Here is an 18,676-nt window from a genome sequence, read left to right as displayed (position 1 = left end):
TTTTTGGAAACACGGTGGTTTCCTTTATGTTCGGTATCACAAAGTTTACACTCTGATCCAGGTGAAGATCAATAGTCAATACTAAAACACTGAACACTAAGAATACATGGGTTTATGTTCACAATGACCATGAATGCAGTGAATGCACAAACTACAGACTCCACCATGAGAAGACCTCCTCTAAGCTTTACTTATTATATAGCACGGCTCACAAAAGAGAAGGATAAAGAATTCTTGAAGAGCAACCAGACCTACTCCACAGATTATACCGCCTGTAAAGCACATCAACTTTTGCCAAACAATGGGTCAACCCACTCAACCACAGTTTACTTTTTCAGACTGCCCTCTGAAAGTCGAGTGAGATCATTGGTCAGAGACCCTCAGTTGACTTACATTCTTCAAGTCAAGCAGTCATTTATTTTATGGAGGTGGAGGGTAGGGAGGCGGTTAAGGTTATTTTACCCACCGATACTAACTAACTAGGTGAGAGAGGCACACAAGGTGACCAAGATGAGTTTGCCACACAATCCTGAGGTTACAGCAGAAAGGTTTGAGAAGCTCTGGTATATTTGTTTGTTTGGAAAAATTAAAAAGACTGAATAGTCGAAACTTTGTATTGACCTGCCAAATCTGATTGGACTGACAATATTCTGAGTCGGTTAGAACCACAGACTGGATATAAAAGTGTTCGTAGCTTCCGGCTCCCAAAAATGGTTCCGATGCAGAAGTACCTTAAACTGCAATACCAGCGAGTGCCACTAGAGGTCGGCTCCAAAAAGCCTCCGGCTCCATAGACTCCCATTCAACTTCTCTCCTCAAATCCAAAGTGAATAAAATGTGTCCATCAGTTATCTCGGTGTTGTTAGCTAAAGTCACTCCTTCTTATTAGTTTTCTGGAGGTCCATCTGAAAATAATCCCTCATTCATTAGAAAAGAAGATTCAAGAAGACCTGTTCTTGGGGGCCTGTCTGTTTGATTGACAGGCCTGTGGTGCAGTCAGGTTACAGCTATCGGTGGGCGGGACGTAGTATCGTCAGGTTTCCAATCAGATTGAATCCAGCCAGATACAATGATTTATTTATTACAAGCCCCTGCGATTATAAAAAAAACAACCAAAAAAACAATGTTATCTACAGGGACATCTGCCTGCGGTTTTACAGTATTGTATGATATGCAGTGGCTGGTTTATTATTATCACAAACATATTTCTTGTTGTGTCCCCTTTTTCACCATTGATAGAAAAAAGCATAGATCTGGAACGCAATTAACCCAGTTTTCACAGCTTCCCTGATTTCACATCAAAACCAAATATGGGCTGAGATAGAAAGCTGTGAATTCAGGGAACACAGAAACACAAGACAATCAAAGAGAAAGAACAACCATCAGACTGTATTTTCGTCCGACTTTCCTCATTTCGCAAATAAAATCAAGGGCTGCATGAATCCCATTCTACCAGTTTACCTACTCTTCAGTATAATCCATGTCAAACACGTTTTTGGAATCAACTTGGAAGAGAAAGCACAATTCACAAAACACAAGCTTTGAATGTTTCCCCAGTGTGACTGAAAACTCATTTCACCGTTCGCTCTGAAAGTGTAATTACAGAAAGTCTCCGAAAAGAAGCAGACAAAGTTTAGGAACAGTTCCCGACACCTTCGATGCCTCATTAGGTGTGCCGTGACAGGACCTGAGCGACAGGGAGAAGTGCTGGATTTTCAGTCTTTGCGGAGCAACTGCATCAGCTACCAACAGCCCTGTAGAGACAACTCACTCTGTTTGGTTACTTTTTACTTTACAGCAATGCAGTGTTTTAACATATCTATTGCAGTATTTCAGTTTTTGTCTGGCAGAAATACCCTCCCCCCACCCCCCAAAAAGTGAAAAACGATGAGACAGATGATCACGCCACTTCAAAATGCCTCAAACCTTTAGCAACCTGAGCAATTAGCTCAAACATTCCCTCAGATTATCAAGTTCAGTACAAATACAGGTGCAACCAAAGTACAGGTAACAGTACAATAGGCTTTAGCTAAACAGCCGAGGCTAAAACAACCCAAAAATGGCAAAATTAGAACACCGGATAGTAAATGTGATATAAAGTTTACAAAAAACTTAGATGTATACATATGTTATTAAATATGATAAAACCATCCCATGCCTTGTATCACCTAACATTGAGGCAGGCCAAAGATGTCAACTGGGCCTGGGCAACAAGTTGCTTCAAGTACCTTTGGTGAGAAATCAAACAGATCAAATAAAGTCTTTAAAACATAATCAGCTTTACAACAAGCCTTCCAGAAGCAGATCCTGCTCCCCAGCCACACTGGGCAAAAAGCATCAAGATTAAAGCACTGACTGATACCTATATATACCTGGTCCTCATGACACAATAGTTCCCAGGTGTGTGACTGCCAGTGAGCAAGGCAGAGGGCGGGTCTTCCATAGAGGGAGAAGCCAATCTGGCTTCAGAAAGGTATTGCAGTTAAATAAATACTGTAAAATTACTCACCAAACATCACTAAATAAAGATCATACAGCACTGACATGTTGCCCAGGTGATTTATGGAAAAATAAACTCTGCCACACTTCTATGGCCGCGTTTCTCTCTTTTTGAACGTATTTTTCTTTTGCCGTTAATAATCTGATTAGATCCTTGATATTTTTCCACATTTTTCTCTGAAATTGTACAACACAGACAGTAAAGTCAAAGAATTAACATGTTTTATGTTCCCAAAAATGTTCACAGGAGTAAAATAAAGAAACATGGCATGTTGTGTGGGAGTGAGTTTATATTTTTTCCATAAATCATTTTTCCTCTGACAAGCTGGGCTGTATGATCTTTATATAATCATGTTTGGTGAGTAAATATATAGATACTATTTTCTTTACAGTATTTCCATAATTTCGATATGTTTCTGAAATGATTTGGGGTAAAAGTTTGATCATCATCCTCCTGTTTCCGTAGTTTGGTTGTAGAGAGGTGAGGGCGTCGGTGTATTCAGACACTCGCCCTCAATGAAGACGTCCTCCACGGCCGAGAGTGCGACTCCACACCGATCAGGGAGTGGGAGGATGGAGGGAACAAGTTTGTTCTCACCCCTTCACTCTGTTCAGTGTGATTTCCTGTCTATAAATGCATTTGTAATATGTCTTATTAGGATTTCACAATAACTCTCTTAATATTCTCCTGTTGCTCCTGTCCACATGCAGAAGTGTCCTTGAGCCAGACACTGAACCCTGAGTTGCTCCTTTTATGACTTATGTTTTGCAAGTAGCCGAGATTTGCAGTGTCGGTGGTGAATAGCGTGGCGGGCTAACTGTCAGCAGAAAATAAAATGAAGTAAGGAAACAGCCTCAGGCTGGATACAGATGTGAAAGTTGGCATCACCAGCTGATTTGGATCCTCAATGTGGAAATTCAGGTTCAGACCATGCAGAACTTACAGAATATTGTAAAAAGGAAGTATTCACCATGAATGGAGATGAAAACTCTGAGTCTTTTACTACTGATCAACATTTGAAATATAATAAAATATACATACACACTCCAAGAACACATCGGAGCTAAATTCCCACAAGCATCAACTTTAGAGAGATATAGGAGTTTGAGAGGAGCCACAGTGAGTCGTTGGAGACATAACGTGAGAGGAGTGACAGTCAAAATCCAGCCGAACTGCTGTCATTTTTTCCCCTGCAGTTCAACAGTGCTTTGTAGACACCGATTAATCTGCCTCATCACTCTGTGGAGACCGAGATACTATACAGGCCATTTGTGGACAGGATTATTCACTTACTGATGGCCCAGACAGCTGGAAATAAAAAAAAAAGACTGTCTGTCAGCAGGCAGCCGCAGCACATAGACGAGAAGCAACCTTCAGAGAGCTTTGATATGTTAATGCAGTGAGATCAATCAATCAACAATCATTTCAATCTTTTCATGAATCTGCTCGTCTGATAACGTGCTCATCAATTATAGGGAAAAAGCAACCTTCATGTTCCCTGTTGAGTTTTTGCTGTGGTTGAACAACAATATGACCGAAACCAATTAAATATGCGTAATGGTTTTGTCAATAATAATTTCCACATATTTAACGTCTTTTCTTTTTTTTTTATTACAATGATGAATCCACTTCTTGTCTAAATCTGCACCGAGAATCCATTTCCTGAATCAATTTGACTGGATGTCATGGAGTGTTGGTTACCTACACAGAAATGAATGGAGAACTCAAAAATCCCCAACAGCTGAAATGAAATCTCCCTCCACACACACATTACTGAGAAATAATAAAAGACGTTATGTCAGCATTAGTTTACATCTTATACATGCTGCTGTGCTGGCCCTCACCAAGTCCAGCAGTTTTGTTGTTAAAAACAGTGAAAGGTTTGCGTCCACTGATCCGTCTTTCACATCATTTCTTGCCCTCATTGCTGCTGCAGTCTAACAAAGCTAAGTGAAGGTAGTTACCTTCATACCATAAATCTGCTAGATTTTCTCTCCATACAGAGAACATACAGAACAATGTTTTCTCAGTACGTGATTCAATTCGCTTTGTTTCTTGAAGATGGATACAGGTGGCTCTAGTAAATAATTTACATCCCTCAAATGTGCACATTTCAGCCCATTCCTGCCACAGGAGCTCATTTTCCTGGAGGTCAGTGTGCTGTGAAGCCCAATCCTTCCACATAGAAACACAGGTGGGGAGAAAGACAGAGGGGCCGAAGAGTCTGTGATCCCATTGGGTGCATATCAAATGCATATAGTTACAACGTTGGATGTTCATATTGAATGTGGCCAAAGTTTCAAATATTGAGCTAAAAGCAATTAATTTGAACTGAATAGTTTGTGATAAGCTCACATCACTTAATCACAGATTTCTTTCTATGTGGACATCTGCTTTAGCATCAGCATGCCCACAAAGTTCAGACTGACGCTGCACGAAGGCGGTTAACGGCTCTGCTACGTGCAACCGCCAGGACGTTCAGACCACGAGCTCGCCTGGTGAGACGTTTAGGGAACATCTGTAAATTGGGCTACTGAACTTTACCTGGGTTACAATAGCATCACACAGTTGCTGCAGATTTATCAGCTGCACATCCGTGATGTGAATCTCCCGTTGCACCACATCCCAAAGCTCCTATTAGATGGAGATGTGGTGACCGTGGAGACCGTTGGAGTCCAGTGAACTCATCGTCATGTTCCAGAAACCAGTTTGAGATGATTTGATCTTTGTGACGTGGTGCGTTGTCCTGCTGGAAGCAGCCATCAGGAGACGGTCCACTGAGGACATAAAGGGACGGACACGGTCAGCAGCAATACTCAGGTAGGCTGTGGTGTTTACATGATGCTCAGCTGGTACGAAGGACTCAAAGTGGGACAAGAAAATATCAAACCACCATCACACCACCACCACCACCATCAGACCACCATCACACCACCACCATCACACCACCACACCACCACCACATCACACCACCATCACACCACCACCATCATACCACCACCATCACCACCACCATCACACCACCACCACACCACCACCATCACTACCACCATCACCACCACCACACCACCACCAGCCTGTACCACTGATACAAGGCAGGATGGATCCACGCTTTCATGTCGTTGACACCAAACTCTGCCGACCATCTGAATGTGGCAGCAGAAATCCAGACTCATCAGATGGAGATGTTACTCCGATCTTCTCCTGTCCAATGAGCCGGTGTGAATCCAGCCTCAGTTTGCTGTTGTTAGCTGACAGGAGGACCCGGTGGTCTTCTGCTGCTGGAGTCCGTCTGCTTCAAGCTTCCAGGTGGTGTTCAGATCTTCTGCATACCTCGGTTGGAACGAGTGCTTATTGCAGTTACTGTTTCCTTTCTATCATCTCCAACCAGTCTGGCTGTTCTCCTCTGACCTCTGACCTCTGGCATCAACAAGGCATCAGAGAACTGCAGCTCACTGGATATTTTCTCTTTGTCGGACCGTTCTCTGTAAAGCTAGAGATGGTTGTGGGTGAAAATCCCAGTAGATCATCAGTTAGTGAATACTCAGACCAGCCCGTCTGGCTCCAACAACCTGCCACCTTCACCTTCACTGAAATCACCTTTCTTCCTCGTTCTGATGCTCCGTTTGAACTTCAGCAGCTCGTCTTCATCGTGTCTTCATGCCTCAATGCATTGAGCTGCTGTCATGTGATTGGCTGATCAGATATTTCATTAACGAGCAGTTGAACACCTAATAAAGTGGCTGCTGAGTGTATTAGTCATGATTGATAGAAGAAAACAAGAAAAATCCCAGTTTATTTTCAGCACTGCAGCCAGGCTGATCAGGAGTAATGTCTCTGTTGAGCCTTATATTCCTTTAACGCTCGGTAGTAATGACTTCACGCCCTTCTTTACAGACAGAATTGTAAATATGAAGTAAAACTTGATTGTATCTTTCCTCTTGGGATTTCTTAAGGTCTATGGACTTATAGCCAATCTCCTCTTTCTTTTAAAATATTTGAAAAAGCTGTCACAAATCAATAATGTGACCATTTGCACAGGAATGACTTGAGGATTTTCCCTCAGGAGTTGGAATGCATTATAGCACAGAAACAGCACCACTGACAGTTAACAATTCAGACGAAGTTTCCTCAGTCAGTGGACTAACCTCCATACTTCCTGCTAGATCTCTGTGCTGCATTGATCACAACATTGTATGACAGAGACGGATCATTAAGTTAGTCATTCAGTTCCACAGGGCTCTGTAGTAGAACATTTCACATTACACATGCTTCCTTTTGGCAATATTATTAGGAAACACTGAATCATTTTCCGTTGCTATGCAGATGACACCCAGTTATATTAATCAAGATGAAACAAATCGCTTAGTCAAACTTTAAGCATATCTTGAAGACATAAAGGCCTGAATGACTTGTAATTTTCTAAATGTGAATTCAGACAAAAACAACTCAGTAACTCACTATCTGACCTCTCAGTTACTCTGGATGGGATTGCCTTGGTCTCCATTAGTACCGCAAGTAACCTTGGATGTACTTTTATGTTATGTATTTTATGTCCTTTAAATCAAGTCTCTGGGAACTTCTTTCACCTTTCAAGATTAGGAACATCCTGTCTTATAGCGATGCTGAAAAACTAGTTCAAACATTTGTTAACTTCTGTGGAGTGATGTAATTCCTTGCTATCAGGATGTCCCAGTAACTCTCTAAAAGGCCTCCAGTTGATTTAAAATGATGTAGCAAGTGTACTGATGGGGTTTAGCAAGAGAGATCATATTTGTCCCATAATATCTTCCCTGCAAAATCAAGAAACAAATTTATAGTCCTTCTCACATGCAATGCCCTTAATGACCAAGTTGTATCAAATATTTGAAGCTTTATAGTTCCCTTTTATTTCAAATGATCTCTTCTGGAATCAGCTCCCAGTTTGGGTTTGGGAGGCAGACACCCTGTCAAGTTTGTTTTGGGTGTGGAGGGTGGAGGATAACTGTGGCTGAATGACAGCTATCAAGCAGCTCAGAGACATTCTGCTGATATTCAACATTAAGCATCATAAAGAGCTTATTTATGACTGATGCATGTGGCATGCTGTGCATTTTAACTGCGTTACAGGACACATATGGGTCAGCGGCGGCATACAACCACTAGGCAGTAACTCTAGTTTTATTGTTTCTCTCTACCTCTGTTGTATTTGTCGCTAAAATATTTTATCTCCATTAGGGATAATTAAAGTCATACATTATCTTAAGTTTGATTTAACATTCATTTTCACTGGGAAAGGTACATGGACCAGTTTCTCAAAGTCTACCACAGAATTTACAGCCAATTTCTGGTGAACAGTCAATTTGAGTTAGTTATTTGAGTTTGACTTTCATTCATAGAAAACAAATTCAATTTCATCAGATTCTATTTTGAAAACCTGGAAGTACAGTATGAGATTAAAAAACAGGTTTATAAATTCAATACCTGCCTGCACAAATATCCGCCCATCCTGAGCAGTATCGCCGAGTCACTCATCATTTCCCTCCATGTTCATCCATCAGCATATCCATGAATCTGGAGACAGACAGGCGGGCTGAAAGATGGGCAGCCCCTGAGCTCAGTCTAATAAATCCCTCTTTGTGTATGAATCATGACATTCAAAGAATCCCAGCTCTCCCCTGTTCTTCATTTTACTGTCCCATCAGCCTGGGTTCATATAATGAAGGCAAAGAGTGGTTGTCTTCGATCATGAGTCCTGTCAGGACAGTCAGTAAAATGGACTTTTTCTTTTGCTGTTTTCAACGGTTGTTCTGGGCTATTCATTTTAGGTGTGATTGTCCGACTCCGGTCACAAAACGTTCCTGCAAATGTTTCACAATAAAAAGCTTTTTAAGAAATGAGGGGTTTCTATCAAATAAAACACTGGAGGGCTTTTAATTTGAAATAAAACAGGAAGGGTTGAGTTTGTATGACTGCATAATGCAGTAACTATGACAGCGCAAATGGTAGATTATCATAACAAGGTTTCCAGTTGATGTCATGAATCATCCATCCATCTTCTATCTGTCCACGCTACATCCTGAACAGGGTCACGGAGGGGGAGGAGCCTATCCCAGCTCACTGAGGGCGAAGGCAGGGTTCACCTGGACAGGTCGCCAGCCTATCACAGGACCAACACACAGAGACAGATGGAAACAAAGACCATTCACACTCTCCTTCACAGCAAAGGGCAATTTCTTCCAGAATCACCAATTAACCTGAAGTGCATGTTTCTAGATGGTGGGAGGAGGCCGGAGTGCCCGGAGAGAACCCACGCAGGCACACGGAGAACATGCAAACTCCACACAGAAAGGCTGCAGGCTGGGATCAAACCAATTTGACCATAGCCTAGTGCCTTCTATATTCATCTGTGCATGAAAATCATGGAGAGGTTGAAGTTAGGGTATAGATCAGACTGGCATTAAGTCATCCAGGGCGGGCTCTCATCACAACACCCCTTTAACACATTTAAAGAAGTAGTTCCACTTTTGGGATGTCTGTAGAGTAAATATAAGGCACCAGCCAGCAGACTGTTAGCTTAGCTGGACATAAAGGCTGGAAACAGGACGCAGCCAGCGTCTGAAGGCTAAACAGTCTCCTTTGTGTAATTCATACAAAATCCAAATTGTCAAAGCAACAATTTCACATTTTCATGAGGTTTTGTCAGATATGTGCTGAACTATTTATTGGCTGGTTGCTTTGCCATAGATAATGGGCTTAAATGTTGGGACAAAAATAATTATAGCAATAGAATTGCTTCAATTAAAGGATTTGTTCATGGAGTCAAAGTAAATGTGTATTTAGTAGAAACCTGACAAGTAGATATCTGACCGGTTGCAGACTGAGCTGAGAAATAGCATTAGCAGTACTTAATAAGACACCTTCATATTTTTTTATTATAGAAAAATAAACAAGCTTCGAACTCTAACTTGTGCAAGGACATGACTGACTTAGTTAAGTCTTTTAAATGGTTTTGATCACAACTGACTAACATAATACTAAAATGTTCAGCAGCTCTTTGAAAGAAGAGAGCAGTCCATTATGAATCAGATAGGCTTTAACAAAACCCAGAACAATCCCTTCAAGGACTTTCTTTGCAGCTCCTAAATCAGAGAGCCCCCTTGATGAGCGGTAGACCCATGAAATAAGACTAGTTCCTTCTGGCTCGTGTAATAAAGAAAAGCCTTGAAGCAGGATATTTACATTTATTATTTATAAACATTTTAGATCATCGCTACTTAGGTCATATATTTCCAATTTCATCTAAAGAACTTCAATTACTTGTAAAAATTGAATGCGCACTACAAAAAAAATCCAAACAATTCATGTTCATAATGTCGCTGGGACAGAGATGAATTAAGTTCAACACAGATCCCAACTATTGATGATGACAGCCTCAACAATAGAGGCAGAAAATAAAATGGCAATAAACTCCTACATCAAAGAGGTAAGGAGAACAGTGAAATGATTTCTTCATAAGGCAAGTAAATTACTTGCGTTGATGTTATCTTCATCTTGATCTCCATCCCACTGAGGTAGAAGGTTTCACATAGACTTCAGACATGGCACCGTATGTGTGTTTGGACATCATTTATGGTGAATGTCTTTTGTGGTTGTTTTTTGTCTGTAAAAACACAGCCTTACTGAAAACCTTATGAAATATTCATCAGAAAGATGAGAGTACACAGAGCCTCAATGCTAATCAATTAATACTGTACATACAACCTTTCACAATAACCTGGATAAAAAGCTCAAAAATGGCACACAAACTACACAACAGCAGGATTAGCTCCATTATTATAGGAATCTCTGAGGTGATTAACCTGCCGAGGGCAAAGTCCTTTCCAGCTTGAGGCACCGACCAGCAGAGCAGAGGGAGGACAGTAAGGGGTGATGCACTTTTATAAGCTCTCCTTGTTTGGACCAAAATGGAAAAGTGCCATAAGCTGCAATACCAGCGAGTGCCACTAGAGGTCGGCTCCAAAAAGCCTCCGGCTCCATAGACTCCCATTCAACTTCTCTCATCAAATCCAAAGTGAATAAAATGTGTCCATCAGTTATCTCGGTGTTGTTAGCTAAAGTCACTCCTTCTTATTAGTTTTCTGGAGGTCCATCTGAAAATAATCCCTCATTCATTAGAAAAGAAGATTCAAGAAGACCTGTTTTTGGGGGCGTGTCTGTTTGATTGACAGGACTGTGGTGCAGTCAGGTTACAGCTATCGGTTTGGTAAATTTGTGCTGTTTAAAGACACACACACACACACACACACACACACACACACACACACACACACACACACACACACACACACACACACACACACACACACACACACACACACACACACACACACACACACACACACACACACACACTCCATCCTGACAGGGAAGGTCAGAGAAATATGTTTATATTATTTGTTCCAAAAACAATATCTGCACACGCAGGTGGATGAACCTAGCTGTCGCCTTCCCCACTTGTATATCAGCGAATAACAATGCATTTTATTGGTCATACATACATGATGACATCATATAAAATGCTCTTACATTGCAGACTGTAATGTGTCATTACTGCTCTGGTTGCCAAACTGTAGTTTTGCTCTAATATACTTTTTGGACAGCAAAGGCTTTATGAGAAAACAACTCCTTGCATAACCTACTATGTACACTGTAAAAAACAAGTGCATCCTAAAAAATTCAAATCTGGAAGTATGTTTTGAAAGAAACCACATTCTGTTATTGTGTTATTTATTTAACACAAGACAAGCTCAGTCCGACCTCTTCAGGGGACAGTTTGTGTAGGCAATTCTAACAGGTAGATTTAACAAAAGTGGCTACTTTAATGATGATTTATAGTTTGTACTATACATCAACTGACCATTTTTCCTGTATAGATAGATAAGATAGGAAGTCACTTTGATGTGTCAGAAAAAATATTAAATATTGAAAATAAAAAGATACAAATTTAATTTAAATTGAATGATTTGCCTTTGTAAAAATGTACCAATTGTATGAGCTACTACCTTAATCAGAGGAGTGTGTGTATATATATTTAAATATTCAGTGACAAGCATTCACATTTATAGGGCTGTGTAACCAAACGTGTGTTTACTGTCAAGTGATTTTATCACAGCAGGACCTGATTCACTGTCAGCCAATGGCATCACATCCGTCTGCAACAAAGATAATTTCTCTCTGCTGTTGCTCCAAACTGCAATTTCACCGGGTCAAAAGACGCATCAATCAAACTGTAGTTTCTCTTGAATGGATGAGTGATGTGAGCTGCCTTTCAATGACGCTGTAAAATCACCGATTTTAGTCAGGCTTCAATAATACTGGCAGTGAATAGATCCATGAACTTCAAAGATTTGATTTGCAAAAGTCTCTTGGAAACATTGAGTCTGAGTCTGCTACTCTATCTGTATGTTTTGCATCACGTTTCTCCTCCAGGAGAGCGCTCTAACGACACCTTTAGTCGTTTTTAGACGTCTGACTGAAAGCCAAGGCCACACATGCAGTCTCTTCTTCAACACTTTTATTTTCTGAAATCAGCACATTGTTGCAGATAAAACAGCTCAAAATACAGTGAAAGTCAGTGATCTAAGTTATTAGCTTAACTTTTGTGATTATTAAATGCCATTTTGTAATTGATCTTAAACATCCAAATGTGCTCTTCTCTATTTTTAGTCCGAGGGCTCTCATTATGACGTGAAAGTGCTTAATATAACCTGTAATATGATTACTACATCATGCAAACACCAATTAATTACAGGACGCAGTCTCAATATGACATTAGTATGACATGAAAGCATTTTGAAGTGTTGGTAAAAACATCTCTACAATGATGCGTTTACAATTGAAACACACAGACAACCTGCAGAGCTTCATCGTGCTCTGCAAAGGCTCAGAAAACCAAAGTCAATTGTCATTTTGTAAAATCTGATTCAATCTTTTTATTCACACTAAACTACGGTCCATGCAACACATTTATTGACTTCAATTGATCAATTTTGGAAATTAACTTTAAAATATCATGTCTTTTTCTGTGTATTCTTGAAACTTTTATATACAAAATATATGATATATATATATATATCAAAAAGTATCCGCTCCTGTGGCACATGAATGGTCAGTAGACCCGTGATGTGCACAGAGCAGGTGAAAGCACCAACCAGTTCCTCGACTGCAAAAACACAATCGTAGCTCCCCACCACCCCTACTCACCACATGTATCTCCCTGAGACTTATTTCTGTTCTCCAAACAATTTGACACAAACTTTGATGTGCTGTCTCTGCTCAAGGTTCAGTTGCATGGAGAAACCATCATGTGACGAAAGCATGTGTAACTCAGGCGCTGATGATGATCAAGCGACGGAACTTGAACTACTTACGCAGGTTCGAGCTTCCCCCTGTTTCATTCACGGCACGCTGCTGCTCAACATAATTTGTGCCATCTGCTTCCTAAAAACAGGCAGCAGCATCTTAAAATCCAGTTAGGAGACAAATATACAGCTATAATTCAGTTCTTAATATTCAGATTCATTTTTAAAGCTTTTTTCAGGGTTTCCGCAAAATGCACTGATTTCAATGCGTGGTAATAATAGATCATTATCTGCCCGTCATGCCGACTGTTTAGTTAATGGTATGAACATACTGACGTTAAGCAGTGTGGTTGTGTTGCCTCATGAGATTAGTGAAGTCATAGACTCTAAATATTTATGCCTGGGCAGCGTGATGCAGAGTGTGCCGTTATCCTCCACAGAATGTATTAACATTTTCTTTGGCTAATGACAAAGACCGCCTCTGTTCATCAGTGGATAATTCAAAGTCTGTTTAAAGGTTTCCTGGTGCCTCCGACAGCCACACAATGTTCAGAGAGCTGCTGTTCAGTCCAGGGAGACTTTACAATCTGTCAAGTCACACCTGCCTCACAACACCTTATTTGCTTCTCACAGTTCCAGATGATGAATTTGCAGGAAAAAGGAGCAAGTCTGGGCACACAACATGCAAATAGCTAAATGATGATTTCACTTAGCTGCTTTTAGAGATTTTTCTGAGCTGATAATGAACATGAGAAAAACAACGAACAAAAAATAGTGCGAGTAGGTGACACTCTGAAGCCGAGTACTCTTGGTACTGCCTGTAACATCAAACGCTAGCTTTACACAACTATATTTATCAGTGAGAGGTAACAGGATATCAAATAGCAAACACTTTGGTGTTTTCAGTTTTAGGCACCACTTGTGTTTTACAGTGTGCAAGCTAACGGCTACCTCGCTAAAAGAAAACAGTGAGAGTGAGCGTCAGTGCGGCTGCTGTCAGGTAGACAGAGGTGTGCTGGTCAGTGCAGAGCTGGGTAAGCAGTAGCCTGCAGTAATACATGTAAATTTATGATCAACATTTTGTGATTAAAAATGAATAATGCAATCCTTCAAGCAAAGCCGAGTTCCTGAATTTTGTGCAGGTAGACTTTCTTCTGATGGTAGTGACACGAATGAGCTGCAATTTATTCCAAGCAGCAGTAAAGGTGCGTCAGAGCTTTTCAAACAGCTATGGGGGGTTAATCGCAACACTGTTTGAATTTACAACCGTGTGGGAACTGACAAAAAAGATCATGCTTGAAATGTATTACTGCAGCACCACAAGCTGCAGGAAAGATTTGGCTAAATTAGCAAATTAGGTCCACCAGTGCAACCAATGAAAAAAGTCTGGATTGGATTATGTGAAATTTATTTTCAGTGTCACATTTTGTTTTTCTTTCTACATTATATGAGTCCATATGGAGATCATTTTAGGTTTCTTAGAAACACAAGTGGCTGCTGCTTTAAAATTGTGCATTAACTGAATTTGTGTCAACTTGGTCTTTCAAAGCAGTCTTGATGACAGCTGCCGTAACTGTACTTGAGATATTAAGTTCAGTCGAATAAAAAAATGAAGTTGAATCAACTGTGTAGCTACAGATAATTGTTAAAGACAGAATCATTTTCCTTTTATGTTTTTAAAATGGCCAGTCAGACAGTTGGGGTAGGCAGGTTTTTGTTTTTGGCTGAGTTAGGCAAAATTCCCCAAAAACCTTTCAGCATACTGTGTTTCAAGAGGTCAGAGAGAACAAGACTTCCACACCAATTCTTGGCTCTGCATTCTGGCTTTAAAATATCTAATCTGTGACACAGACTTCAGGCAAATGATCAGAGAGAAGGCGTTCTCATTATTCTACCAATGCACATGGACGTACACTTCCCTTCAGATATTCAGCCAGATTTAGTGGCAGAAAATCCTTGAGAACTGAAAAGCAACCCAAAAACAGGACGATGGACTTCTCAAAAAGAAATTCTAAATGAGTCTGACAGGAAATGCAGTCAGAGGCGTGCCCAGAAGGAAATCCAGATTTGGTAATGCACAAACCGAATAACAGGCAAACAGGGAGGAACGCTAACAGACAGAGAGGTCTAGTAAAAACTTTATGGATCTTTTTTTTTTCCTAACGGCCCACTGGCCCTCTAATACGACAACCCACCGGGATTAGTACAAGTATTCCTGACGGCCAGCACACCACTGGAAACAATAAATCATATGTCGAGACTGGCAACCACAAGATGAAGGGAACTTTGCGATTAAAGCACCTGTGGTCATCTGGTGGGAGGGGTTTAGGACTAACACTCACTATTCAAAGTGCATCAGTGTGTTCAGCTGTCAGTACAGAAACATACAGTACACTACAAGTACCAGGATGAGGCATTCAGAATGGTCCAAAAAAAAGTGGAGGAAGGGGGAAAAAGAAATTTCAAATTAAAGCATCTGAGGAAGCTGCAGCTGATCCTGAACACAGCGTGTCTCTTTTCCACTGCTGCTGCTGGACAGAAGAATCAGTGTGTTTATTGAGTGTTAAATAGAGGACATTTCAGGGAAAAATAATTAAAGCTGCAGATATTTAGGGGGGTGACGTGTTCACATGATGAGGTCATTTCCTGTCAGTGCAGAAGAGCAGTGTGCGATCTGAAACAACACGACTCTGTCTACATTCAAATACTACACAAGTCAGAGTCCTGACATGTAAGAGCACTATTTATTAGTGTACTAATGGAAGTATGTCATCTGGAACACAGCACAAGAGAGCATGTTGAAAATATGCAGAAACATTGTGGTGCGTTCTGTGGACAGCACTTTGGGAAGGAATGACAACAGCAGTTTTCAGTTTCACATGATTACACACAAATGAGGACAGAATCATAAATATTATATTCACATTTCTGCCAATAAATCCTCCAAAATCCAACACACTGAACTTGAAGAATAATATTTTACATTTTACTCAGCCTCTGCATTAAGCAGTCTCATTCAGACAGACAGTAACAACACCCCAGAGGAAAGAGTTCAATATACCGAGGGAAGAGAACGAGAACATGAAGCAACAACACTCAGAGTGAACTGTGGAACAGTCCAGTAACTGTAGAGCAGCGTAGGACCAAGTCTCTGCCTCCAGATCACTGCAGACTGAATGGCATGCATTATTGAACTGATCATATCAAGTTGGACATCCACAACCACACCCTCCTTCTTATTAACATCTGAAGTTACACAGCATGTGGGAATAAATCCCACTACAGTAGATGTCTGTCAGATGATGCCGTGGCCAAGTTTAAGGAAGCAGTTACATGTTTATCCTCTTCGATGCCGTGTGTTAAAGCAGTGGAAGACATCTACGTTGATCTTAGTCCCACACAAGTGGGTCATCTGGTAGAAAACACTGCAGTATCTCTGCTACAACTCTAGATGATGTCGCCCCTCTGAAGAAGAGAGTCATGAACCAGAGGAAGTTGTCTCCGTGGTACAACTCAGAACTACGCTCTGCTAGGCAGCGACTAGAAAGCTGGAAAGGAAATGGAGTTCCACTAATTTAGAAGAATTTCACCTGCCTGGAAGGATAGTCTAATATTATATAAGAAAGCTCTTTGTGAGGCCAGGACTTTATATTATTCATCATTAATAGAGGACAACAAGAACAACCCCAGGTTTCTTTTCATCACTGTAGCAGGCTGACAAAGAGTCCCAGTTCTGTTGAGTCCTCTATTCCTTCAGCTCTCAGCAGTAATGACTTCATTAACTTCTTTACTAATAAAATTCTTACTATCAGGGAGAGAATCGGGCCGACCCTTCCTGACACCATCACTGATGTGTTGCTAAGCAACAGCAGCCCTGAAGCAACTGTAGGACCAGATGTAAACTTGGAACATTTCTCTCCTGTTGAGCTCTCTGAGTTAACTAGAATTATTTCTTCATCTGGATCCTCTAGCTGTCTGTTAGATCTCATCCCAACTAAACTTTTTAAGGAAGTCTTCCCTTAAATTAAACACAAATTGATAATTGGAAAGTGCTCTGAGTGAGGGCGAGCTCATCGGGTTTAATTAACTCTCAGCGAGTGGATGTGGTGGAGTTTAGAGGTCTTTAATCTCAGTTCAAGACCATGTGCTCATCAGCTTTCGAAGGTTCTGCTCCTCGATCGCCTATCATTCACACGAACACCGCGCTGGAGGGTTCACACCCGTGTCACATCAACATCGCTACGACTCAGATGTGTCCTGACCTGACGCTGATGTCAGTCAACCTGTTGATTCCTCCAGAATGCAGTTGTTTTGTTGGCTGTTTACATGACTGTTACGGTTTCAACCAAATAAGCAGCTACTAAAGTCATGGCAGGTCCCATCAGCCTTGTATTTCTCAACATGCATCGTGGTCGTGTAGAAAGAGAAACGTGCATCTTCAAGAGGAATCAGGCGGCTCGTAGCAGAGAGCCACAGAGAGTATTTAGGTCAGAGGTCAGAAACTATTCAGAGACACTAACACATTGTTGTTTTCAGTGTTTTTATAGGATATGTTGGCAATAACAAAAATATAGAATGACACTAAGTTCATCTTTTATAGTAAGTGTTTTATATGCTGGTTTCTAGTGTTACACATCAATACTTACACTCCTGGTATTATTACTCATGCTAATGAGGATATCCTTCAAAATCTATTTGTCTTCATGTCCTTTAGTAAACATAGTTATGACTCTTGTCTACTGGGAATAAAAAGGAGGAAGTGAGGTGGCATTTTTTGTAGACTGCTGCTGTTCATTTTTCTTATTGTAAACACGCTGACGAAGGAGCTCTCCTTTGGATGGACTAACAAAGGTGTCCATTTGGAGCTCTTTGGCAGCACCAGTACGTCATTACATCTTCTCAGTACACTGCTTTACACATCAGTGATTTGAAGACAGATTCAGTGTTTTTATGAAAGAGCTTTCATAAATGGGCCAGGGGCTCAGATATTTGATACATAATGATATAACAGACATTTATGTACAGTATATACAATTTTTATTTTGCATTACTTTAATCCAAACAACAATGTGTTTCTGCTCTTCAGAAAGTATTTATTTTAAACCAAACTGTTATTCTTCCCAAAACTCAGGTAATTCATGTTGGTGCCTGAACCCTGCCATAACCTAAACCACTTCATCACATGATTTGTAACAGTTGTGAAAGGCACAGACACGTCAGGTCATTCGGGATGTCCATTACAAACAGTGTAATTAGTCATTTGGAGTATGTGATGTCAATTCTGTAGCAGTTTTCAAAGTTAACACTTAAAAAAAAGGAAACAATATCATTTTCTGAGTGGTATCATTTGGTCACATGAACAAAAATTAAGATATTAATTGATATATTGATTGTGGCAACAATTCCAATTCTTAAAACACAAGCCCATAGTATGGGATGAGACCAGAAGGATGATTTAACAGCATTAGAAATCATCACAAAAGGACAGTAATGAATATGGGAGGAAAGTTGTTTCTGTGGAGTCTATAAGCAGTATGAGCACAGCTGGGTGGAAGGTGACAAACTAATTGGACGCAGACAGGGTCATCGTCCTGGTGTTGGTCATGTCACCTACTGTGATCTGTCAGCGCCAACGTGTCTAACGAGGCAGCTTGCAGACAGCAGAGGCCTGAGGAGAGAGCAGCGCTGCCGAGACACCTGTCAAATTAATGTCTTCTACAACCAGACGCTCGATAAACTCCCCCAACACAAGCAACCGATGACAGACAGGTTCCTGCTGCTGCCGTCCACCTCCCACCCCCAAAACAAAGCACATCTTACTGTCCTCTCGATG

The 18,676-nt window shown here is 40.8% G+C and overlaps 1 protein-coding gene across 5 annotated transcripts in view; it reads right to left on the bottom strand.

Annotated features, from left to right (window-relative positions):
* Positions 1 to 18,676, bottom strand: part of ptprfa (protein tyrosine phosphatase receptor type Fa) — a 211,984-nt gene that overhangs the window by 159,200 nt on the left and 34,108 nt on the right. The gene's annotated exons all lie outside the window — the stretch shown is intronic.

This window comes from Brachyistius frenatus, unplaced genomic scaffold (genome assembly GCF_029030835.1).
Source record: "Brachyistius frenatus isolate BFR_SWC_R1_liver_20210118 unplaced genomic scaffold, ASM2903083v1 Contig_192, whole genome shotgun sequence".
Taxonomy (NCBI): domain Eukaryota; kingdom Metazoa; phylum Chordata; class Actinopteri; family Embiotocidae; genus Brachyistius; species Brachyistius frenatus.
This window is presented reverse-complemented; position numbering and strand designations above follow the sequence as displayed.